This window comes from Stenella coeruleoalba, assembly GCF_951394435.1.
Source record: "Stenella coeruleoalba genome assembly, chromosome: 5".
Classification (NCBI taxonomy): Eukaryota; Metazoa; Chordata; class Mammalia; order Artiodactyla; family Delphinidae; genus Stenella; species Stenella coeruleoalba.
Genome location: NC_137150.1, coordinates 5,263,909 through 5,275,618, shown reverse-complemented (window position 1 = coordinate 5,275,618; position 11,710 = coordinate 5,263,909).

Genomic DNA, 11,710 nt, shown 5'->3' with positions numbered 1-11,710 from the left:
GACCTTTGAATGTCCAGAGATGCAGCATTCGTAACCTAACATTTTGGTAGAGTAACCCACAGACCCCCAGGGAACTACTGCATCGTCCTCAAACCCTTTTCCTCAAACTTGCACCAGATGAAACTTTTTCTGGAACTTTCTCCACCAGGTGACTAATAACAATGTTCAGATATTAACAATAACCACAAAAACCAAGGACTTCCTGTGAGATCCATCCAGCATGGCTGCTGATTGGGTATTTCCAAAGCTCTCGTAGCAATTACCTAAGACATGAACATCCGAAGCGATCAGCTTTAGATCCACCAGACCTGAGAAATGTTGAGGCAATGATTTTAATGGATTCCCCCAAGTTGGAGAGAGAAATTAAGAGATTGTAACAGAGAGGTAACTCAGAAGAGAGGGGTAAAGTCAGCTATACTAATCTTTCAGAAAATGAAAGAAAAGGGTACAAATAAACATGACGTCTATGAACAGGATAGCTATTGCTTTCTTTGAACGATTAAGACGGAAAAGAATGGACTTCAGCAAGAGAAAGAAATACAGTAACCGTGCATTTTCAGAGTAAATGTCCGATGGAATGCAAGGGTAGAAATCGAATGCTGTCTTGCCTAAATGGGACGGGCAGCCTCTCTGCAACTAAAATGGGGATAGCGCCTAAAATATGCCACAAATTCCTAATTCATTCCAACTCCCTCTAGGCTTCATCTGGAAGCAAATCATGAAGAGCAAATACTAAATGTATCGAAGGCTGTGCCAGGGACTGTCAAGGTCTTACGTGTCCATGAGCTATAAAATATTTTGAGAAAATAATTCTTTAGAGAAATCTTTTTGAATAATGGTTCCTTTACAAGTGATCCGAGACAAATGTTTCGTGAGTCTCAGCTCTAATAGTCCCTCATCTAAATTCAGGCCAGAGAATGACTAAGGATTCCTCGCTGTTCCTGACCATATAAGCCAGACACCTTGAACAAACACTTAAGTCTTGTTATTATTATGACTCCTAAACTCAGAATATCAAAGGTTACGGAATCTAAATAGCATGGGTTTTAGAGGCTCCCTCTGTTACCAGACTGACAGAGAAAACCTCTTTTATTTTCCAGATTTTTAAAAATTGCAGTTTAGTTGATTTGCAATGTTATGTTGGTTTCTACTGTACAGTGAAGCAATTCAGTTATACATATATATACATATACACATTCTTTTTAATATTCTTTTCCATTATGGCTTAACATAGGATACTGAATATAGTTCCCTGTGCTATACAGTAGGACCTTGTGGTTTATCCGTGAAAATTTCTTACAAGTACATCTCCAGGCCAAAGGTCAAGATGAATCAAATAATTGATGTCCCCAGCAATGGCATTTGACCCAGGGGGAAAAAAAAAACTTTTGCAATAAAGTGAGAGCTGAAAGGGCTAAACGGGGATGGAATGACTAGCTACTTTCATCACTCCTCAAACTGATGAAATTTGCCTCTATCAATAAAATAGTCACCTCACTTTCTCAGCTTTCTGTCATCTCCACCAGGGGAAAGACTCATGTGCACCACCTACCCTAAACTCTCTGATCCTTCTCTTTGATGAAAAGGGACTCATTTCAGGTCTTGGATCAAAAACTGAAGCTCTCTCATCATCTCATGTCATGCACCATTAACATCATTCATTCTGAGAAGACATTGCCCTACTTTTCATGGAGGTCAACAGCTCCTCCTGTAAGAGCCATGCTTGTGTGCCTGTCTGTCTTCCGCACCTGGGCAGCGCTTAGCGGTGCCTGACAGGTGGAGAGCACCACGGAACGGAGAAAAATGATCTGTCACCTGGAGGGAATTTAGGGACCAGAGAATTTAAATACACCTTTTTCAAGTGAGGAAACAGGCTTGGAGAAATAAAGAATTTTGTTCAAGGTCACTCAAGACAAATGAGCCTCTCATTCAGGATATCCGCCAAGACTCTGATCTTTTTAATTTTCATACAATGGGCAGATCGTTAATTTAATTTGTATCTCCTTCTCCAACCTGTCGTTACCTTTAAGCCTCTCTAGATTTGCTGCGTAATTCTGAGCAGGTTATTTAACCTCTCTGAAGTTACCTTCTTATAAATAAAATGTGCGTTATAATATACGGCACTAATATAGCTCATTCTTCTTAAGATTGCTGGGACAACTAAAGAAGACAACACTTTTAGAAAACACGGTCTGTTACAAATATTATACGAGAAGTGTTTGATAAATGTTAGTTGCCTACCATTACTTTTTGTGTGAGGATGATAAAATGCATTGAAATAATGAATAAGTAGGTTAAGGTGTGTTTGAACACAGGATGAGAGGGAAAGTGGAACAGTAACTTGATTTAACTTCACATCCTGGATAATTGGGTCTACCTACTGGAAAATTTGTTATGCAGTTCTAATTGCATTCAGACTTGGTGAATCATGACTTCACTAAAACATTCATGCCTCACCTGCGTTTCCTACTCATAGCTTTGCTGTTTTGCTCCATCTTCATGATTAGTAACTGATCGCTATTCCTCCTGATCTTTAGCTCAATATTTCAAGATCATCCTAGGAGAAGAATACCATATTCCATGGAAAAATTTTATTTGGGAACCCTCAGGTGTTGCAATTTTCTGGTGGTGTAAATAGATGGATACTGAAAATAACCTGACATATGAAGGACCTGGATAGGTAATGAAAAAGCCATCAACTCAAAGTTTTATGCGTAAAGTGTTTAGTTTGATCGGGGCTTTCATTAAATGATATTCAAAATTAAGCGCTCCCCGAGATTCTCAAGCATTCCATCGGAGCAGTGTAGAGAGAAAAGCCTGAAAAGAGATGGTCCCTGAAAATCTCTCCGGTAGAAGGGAAAAGCACCTTCTCTTAGGAAGACACTTAGATGTTACTACACGTGACCATTTGGAAGAGCATTTCCAGAGAGGCCTCGTTGCAAGCAGACTGTCCATCTAGAGCAGGAATTTTAAAAAGCATCTGCAAACATCTCAGACGCGCTACAGCACAGTTTAATACGCAAGCACCAAGTGCTTGGAAAGTGCATCTCTCTCCCTTCACTCTGAACCAGCAATTTCTCCAGCCTTGTTTCCGCAGCGCAGGCTCCATCCCTGGGCCTTTCTGAGCAAAGGTACCACCAGCTAAAAGATGCTCTTCGCAAAAGTAAATAAATAAAATAAAATAGCAGCCCCGGATAAAGCCAACTGATCTTTTCCCTTACGAATCTGGGGATATTTTTGTGAATCAGGAAACATTCAAAAGCTCACAATATAGCTGGGGAAAGTTAAGCCTTTCCTAAAATATCTTGATCGACACCCACTTCCTCTGACAAAACTAAAAATACAGCATGTAGGCAAGTCTTCCAGAAAGAAAGTTGTGGCAGTGATTTTTTCTTTTTTTTTTTTTTTTCTTCTTTTTCCATCAGACCTCAGAGACAGCAGTTCCTCTTTATCAGCGTTGCCAGACTAATTCGGTGGCAGCCGGGTCCTCTCAGGCACGGGCTTATCAGTCTCCTGTAAGAAGTTTGTCATTTCGTGCACTATGGGTATTAGGACCGAGTTACAGGGAGCAAATTCTGCCCAGAATAAAACTTTCAAAATCAGCCTATAGAGAGGAAGAATGTCATTATGGTTTCAAGATCCAAATATTTAAAAGGAAAACTATAATCCGCCATCGGATGCGTATTCTTAAAAATGGAAATATTTCTTCCTAGCTAACTCTCAGTGTGGGCTACTTACTTACCTAAAGATCTATCTTTGGGTGTCACACTTCAAAAATACCAGCATAATCACATTAACCATTTTGTGGGTACCAGGAGTTTCTAAGGTGAAGGCACCTCTATTCTACGTGGCTTCAATATGGTTATTTAATATATAGATTTCAGATTAATGGAAGCTATGAAAGCATTTCAAACGGCCCCTCGGCATGTGGGATCTAAGCTCCCCCACCAGGGATCGAACCAATGCCCCTTGTATTGGGAAGGCATGGTCTTAAGCACTGGACTGCCAGGGAAGTCCCTCAAATAGTCCATTATTAAGTACTATGTGAACATATACACACACACACACACATACACAAACACACACACACAAGACTTCATTTCACCTTTATAAAATCCTTCTACAGCATGGATACCTTTATTATTCAAACGAGGAGGGTCACAGAGGTTCCTAATCTGTGACCTCAAGATCACAAGCATAAATGGTAGACGTGGGACTCAAACGCAGCTCTTTCTGACTCTCCTTTCCCAGGATTCCTCATGAAGAACTTTACAAACTGCTCCAAATGCTAACGTGGCCCTGGTGACCGTACCAGGTTGTCCTGGGCACCCTGTGCAGTGGTCTGGCCAGAGATTTTTCTGACAGTCTCCGTCCAAGAGAGCCAAGCACAGCTTGAAAGTACATTACGTCTCCCAGAGAGTCAGTTTTTTTTAATCTTCATTGTTTCCTTTGGCATATTTCAGATTTTAAATATATACAATTCATAGGAAATGGGATATAGCACCTCCAGCAAGAATTATTCAAAAGGCTTTAATCAGAAATTTTGCTTACATTCCCAGCGCCCCGAAACCACATAACCTGTCTACCTCAGTACATTATCTCTGAATCAATCTATGCTGGGCCATCAGGGAGGGAAAACAACTCTCAAATACCTCCCATTGTGCAAAACCCATGATCTGGAACAGTACGGCCTCAGCGGTGACAGAATAATAAGGCTGTTGATACTTTTCTGTTTGATGATTCGTAAAACCAAGTCGCATTGAAGTCATTTTATTTTTTTTTAAGCATTAAAGCTTTGCCATGTCTGTGGACATATGCTAATGAATGAAATGAACTAATTTCTTTTTTCTTCTGTATAAATGAACCTTATCTTTTAAACCAGAAACAAACTCCCAAGCTAAATCTCCAAATATATTTTCCTGGGTCCCATGTGAAGTAGCCCATTATGTTATTTCAGGACTTAACGCTACCATCACAAAAGAGAGAGAAAATTTTACATTTATTTAAATCTGATGATAAAACATAGTGGATTGAACACGTGTTTATCTTCATTCTTGCCTGAAACCACACTTAAATGACAGCTAGGAAAAAGAAAAGCATAAATCATAAGGGCAAAGAAAAGAGCGGAAACAACACCATATAAATGATGTGAACTCATTTTTGGAAGATAAAGAGAGCATGGGGGAAAAATACGTGATCAAGCGAAGCGGGGGAAGCTGAGAGTAAGTATCCACAGGAGATACGGATGAGAGATCAGCCTGCTGAACTTCCAGAACCTTCAGAAGCCTCGGGAATTGGAGCCATGAGGTTCCTCCAAAGGTGAGGGTCCAAGCAGAGGACATTTCCTCCTCTAGCTTTTGCAGAAGAAAGGAGGAGAGTTCAAAGACTAAGTGGGGACGTGAGGCACAGAGAGGGAGAGAGGGAGAGAGGGAGAAGGGAAAATGAACACACAAGTATGTAGTGGTGCGAATACCGCCCCACCCAAGGGCTCTGCTCCTGCTGGGAATCCAGACACCAGTGTCCAAGACACCACCTACCTCACACCCCTGCCCTGGAGGACATTAGAAGCTCCTTCTCAGGAGAAGTAGGAAGATCCCAGAAACCTGCTATTCAGAGGCTGACATTTTGAAATCTGCCAAGAAAAAGCCAGCGTTCCACCCAATCACCTCAGTGAAGGTCACCAGCCCACCAGCTCTGCCATCACCTTTCTAACACCTCATTCTTAAATATGAACGAGCAGAAAGATCACCACATACTTGAGGAGAGCCTCCATCATGAAATGCAGAGACCAAGATACTGAGGACAAAATTCAAATAAAGAGAGACAAGACTAGGGGCAGAAGGCATATCTTTAAAAAAAAAAAAAGAATATTTAATAACCTCAGAGAAGTAGGTGTTAATATTGCATCACACAAGAAAAAGAAGGATGCCTTGAAAAGGGGCAATCAGATAAGAAGAACACTAGGAAATTCAAATTATGATAGGTGTGAGCACATATTCAATAGAAGCATTAGGAGGTAAAGTTAAGAATATCTTCCAAAGAATAGAAATGAAAAAAGACAATTAGATGGAAAGTAAGAGAGCAATGATAACAAAATTAGAGAATCAATCTACACAATTTGCTCTCTGCCTAACTGGAGATCCAGAAATAAAATTAAGGCTAACAAATTATAAAATTATATATATACATATATACACATATGTGTATTTATGCATACATATTTTATATACATATATACACATATAAATACACACATACACATATATATATCCTACATAGAAGAACATATGTCAAGAGAGAGAGGACCCAAGTTAAATTTTAAAAAGGGGGAAACAGGATCTTCACTAAAAACACATCACGTAGTATAAGGATAGAATAGAAACCTTTTTAAGACAGCAAAGAATAACCTCTTCTCCACTCCTGTTCACTGCAGGAGGTGCTGTATTCTAAGGAGGCCATACTCATGCTAGAGAAAGCACGGACTCCAGGAAATAGGAATCGGGATCCAACACCTGCTAGAAGTCTAGAAATTTCTAAGGTGATGACCTATGTTGTGAAAAAACAGACACACAGAAGGCTTAAGGGCTGCTGGCCTAGATTGAGGCAGGAAGTCAGAGGGTGTCAGGAAGGAGGAATTAAAGAAGAAGGATCAGATAGAGAATCTGACAGACTGGGCCACGTGCTCTTGAAAGGTGTGGGAAAAAGTATGGCATCCCTAAAGCCTGAAGCAAGTGAAAATAAAATGGAAACCATGTTTAACTCCAGGAAAAACAAAAAGAAATTAAACAATAAAGCAAAAAGTAATTAGAGTCCCTTATTTGGCTTCCCCACAAACAGGAGGTCACAGGCATAACAAAGAAAACACAAAATACTGAATTAATTAAATTCTTACTTAATACAGCTATCATTGGAGGGTGGGGGAGAGTGCCACAGACATTACAGTTGAAAAATTTAAGACGCACTGTCTAAAATTATAAATCAACAAACTTCCTGTTACTGGTTTAAAAACAAAACAAAACCCGGAAGAGACTACGCAGGAGAATTGAAAGTGGTATGTTCTGATCAGCAGAACTTGGGAATGGGGAGAGTTGGGACAGAATATGAGTCTAGTGGTTGCTCTAAACATTTAAAGCTCTGTGAGACTTTCAAAGGATGGGCACAGGTTCATTTGTTAAATATATAAATTAATAATTTTTCCAAAGTTAATAGATGCTTTTTACCTGCATTACTGCAAAGAAATCTCCCTGAAGCATAAAGGTAGGGATCACCGATTTACAAGGTCAGAAAACAGCCTTATTTGCCTATCTTTTAGAAAATTCTGGATTTGCTTGTGTATGTTAAAAATAAATAAATAATGCAAAACGAGAAATTCAATTAAATACTACAGAAAGATCTAAAAGGCTTTAAAGTATTTAGCAGGATTATTGCATTTTTATTACCTTTATCACATCTCCTGTAACAGATTTTGGACATAATGAATATTCTATGACCTTCATGTATATGACTTCTTGGCTTCTGTTAATTTGTCAGTGTTGTCAGAATACAGCAAGAGGATGGTTTCAAGGGACTCAAGCCTCTTCAAAGGGAAATTGAAGGTATAGTCAGACCTTGAAATGAAACATTTTGAAGCTGTTACTAGGCTGAGACAGATGTACACGAAAAGATCTCCAGGAAATATTAAGTAAAAAGGATCAAGATGCAGAGAACAGCATGTATTCGATGATTCCCTTTTTACACACACACATATTTATGCTTGTGGACACACAGACTAATTTTGGGAAAACGATGCTTATTATATGCTAACAGTGTTGGCCTATCAGGAAGAAATCTTAGGAGGAAAATTCGTACTTTTATTCAAAACTCTTTAATAGTCGGATTTTTTAAACCTTATGCATATATACTTTATTTTCATGAAGATAACTAAAATGCCAATCGATACCATGCCACCATTAAAATAGATGGCTTTGAAGAAGAATGGAATTATCTATCACGTTATACAAAGGGGAAAATGAATTATGACCATATTTATGTGAAACTAACAAAGAGTTATCTGTTGGTTATAAGATTGGGAGTGAGATTTGGAGTGACTGCTGTGTCTTCTTTACAGTTTTTTCTGAAGTTTACAATTTTTCTACAGTTATCTTTCTATTACTTTTAAAATGAAAAAAATATCACCAAGAAAGAAAAAAGAGGAGAAAATGGCATTCCTTTACCGATTCTCTAGGGCACAGAAGATATTACGCCAGAGTGTAGCTTTTCTGGAACAGGACTGTAAGCATCTGGGCATTACATTTGCAGATGGACTTCGTACAAAGCATATGGTAGATTTTCTCAAAGAAAATTGCTGCTGCAGAAGCACCAGTTGCTATTTTAAACCTTGGCAGACTACTTCCTTCTTATGCTTGACTTTTCTCTCTCCAATATGTGATTTCGACATCTGCTTAGCTATTTCTTAAGGAGTTCCCCCCACTATTGAAATTATTATTTTTTTCTTTATAAGGATTGTAAATTGTAGAATGTGAAATTGTGATAGCTTGGAGGGGTGGGGGTGAGAGGGATAACGTTTCACTTGTCCTTTAGGCCTATTTATTTTTTCTTTCTGTTCCCTAAGTTGCGACATCTTAAAACAAGGGCTAAGGAAACAGAACAGAACAGAACGGAACAGAACAGAACATTATAAGCCACTATGAAGATATTCACAGAACCAACGGCACTGGAGCCAAGCAAGCATAGTATCATTGCAGAAAGGCAAGCAACTTCATTTTCCATTTAGTAGAGGTGATAGCTCTAAAAATCACAAGTACTTTTCCTGGAAAGTCAATGCCTTTATAAAGGTCAACACAGAACTTACCAGCTTTATTGCATGTTTTCTGTCCTTTTCTTAGGTATGTAAAAGAAGCAGAATAGAAGGCTTTTTGTGTTTTCATTTTTAATGTCTTTTCTGTAATATGACGAGGTAGGACAATTACTTTGCTTCCGACTCAGTACATTATTTTCATCGCATGTAGGTGCATTTTTAACAACAGACATTCCTTCAGCGGCTCAAATGAAGAATGGCATAGGTGTGCAGCGGCCATGAGACAGACAGGAGAGAATGACAAACATTCACCCAAGAGAAGTAGCGGCAGATGTGGGACGTGTTGCAGAAATGTCTGCACAACAGATGACCGGCCTCTGAAATGTAGGGGTTTTGGCTGCAAGTTTTAAGAGACACTACCTTTCCCAAGGAAGAAAGCAGCCTCCTTCAATTTCCCATCCTGCTCTGGGGACAAAAATCTGGAACTCTGCTGAGGCTTATGGTGTCTCCAGGGGATATTTTACAAAACATTAGCGACACTAATGGCTTTCATTATTTAATGATTTCTAACAGCCTGCATCTGAATGAAAACTAGAGCAAAGTTTACAAAGTTGTAAGTATTAACAACTCACACTTTAAATAATGGGCCTGACCTCAGGCATTTGCATATTCCCTTTGGCCTTTGCTGCGAAAGACATTTGATAATTAAAAGACAGGGACTCAAAAATTTAAGCTTCTCTCATAAGGTGTATTGTTTTGAACAATCCGCTATTCTGGACCTTAACTTTCCGTATCTGCAAAATAAGTGATGGGTCAGATAAATTTTGATGTCCCACCTGACCTTAGTATTCAATTGCAAAGGATTTTTTTTTTTTTTCTGCTCTGTAGAGCACTTCGCACCCTCTATTAAAAGAAGAGCATAGGGATTTATAAAGTTATGACAGGGCTTCCCTGGTGGCGCAGTGGTTGAGAGTCCACCTGCCGATGCAGGGGGACACGGGTTCGTGCCCCGGTCCGGGAAGATCCCACATGCCGCGGAGCGGCTGGGCCCGTGAGCCATGGCCGCTGAGCCTGCACGTCCGCGTCCGGAGCCTGTGCTCCGCAACGGGAGAGGCCACAACAGTGAGAGGCCCGCATACCCCCAAAACAACAAAACAAAACAAAACAAACAAAAAAAGTTATGACAACAACTCTCTGCCTCTAGGTAAGTAAATATTTGTCTTCACAAACCTTTGTAAAGGGGGAAAGAGTTAGCATATTTCAACCCTCCGGCCAAATCCAGCCAGTTACCTGAACACGGAGCCCTTTGGTTGGCTTATAGTCTATGGTTGCCTTCAGGTCACCCTGGCATCATTTGCAGCAACACCACCTGGCATGCAAAGCCTAAAATATTCACTAGCTAGCCTTTTCCAGAAAGAGTCAGCCAACCCCTGGCCTAGAAGATCTCTGAGCTGCTAAGGACCTTCTTGGGCCCTGGGAGTGGTGGGGACCTAGGTAGGTGCCTAGGTGCAGGAAATGTACACACGTAGCCAAAGGCCCATGTCCCTCTTGGGCACTTCTCATCCTGTTCACTTCTCACCGGTGGAGCCCCAAATCCCCAAACAGAGCAAAACCCAACATCCAGATTCTTCAGGTTAAAAGACAAGCTTTCCTGAGAAACACAGCTATTCGATGCCAAATGGTTGTTTTCTTTGTTTCAAAAAACATGCTGTAAATTCTCCTTCCTTTGGACATTTTAACTAGTCTCTGACCAGCACTCAAACTGTTTGGTTGGTCACCGACGTTTTAGAGGATCTGATTAAAGCTGTGGATCCTCCCCAGGAAAATGGGCTTGTGAAATTCACACAACATTTTACACCCAATTTTCTGCGAGGTGAATGGTTCATCTTAGTCTAAGACCTCAGAACACATGGCCACAACAGCATCTCAATGTGATCATTTGTATAATATTCTAAAGGTCAATATTATTATATAGGCTTGAAGGCTGATGTGATATAGCAGAAAGAATATCAGATGAGGAGCCCAAAGAACACTTTTATGCATTGTCTCTGCTACTAAGGAGACAGGACAGGCCACTGAGATGCTCTTTGCTTTGGGTTCCTGGTTTAGTAAACAGTGAAAACAATAGTAGCCCTGTCTACTCCACAGTCTGTGATAAGAATCCAATGAAGTAATTGTAAGAACATTTTATAAACCACACAACTCTTCCTATTTGAGTGGTGAGGGCTGTTGACCACCCATTTCACAGGAGGGGACAAAGAATCACAGACACCCTGTGTTCACAGCGTGATCCTCGGACAAGCACCTGAAAGCTGGCGAGAAATGCAGATTCTCAGGCCCTCTTTAGACAGAGTGAGTCAGATTCTGCGTTTTGACAGGATGGCCAGGTGATCTCTGCACATGTTCAAATTTGGGGAATGTTGCCAGCAAGAGATCTCTCTGCAAAGTACACACCACTTCATAAGGCTGATCTCCTTCAGGTAAGGAAACAGGCTCACAGATTCCACAGGACATGCTGAGATTTTGCACACATCAAGTTGCAAAAGAGACAGGAGATGTTAGATTTTAGAAACGTTTCCAAAATAATTCTGAATCACTTTGCTGTACACCTGAAAATAGCACAACATAATTAATCAGCTATACTTCAAAATAAAATAAAAATTAAACACATAATAATTCTGTGCTCATGGAGCTCACTGCCTAGCGAAAGAGACATATCACACAACAAGCACAACATCCTGTGGGAAGCTTAGAAACAGCTTGAAGATGCTGAAATCCACAAAGAGTTGCCATCTATTATTATGAGGTCATGGAACCATTGTCAGGGCAAGCTGTAGATTTCTAGATCTTCTTTTTATCTGCAAAACTGTCATATGGGAAGTGGCATATCTATTTCTCTGTAATCCCTCATGG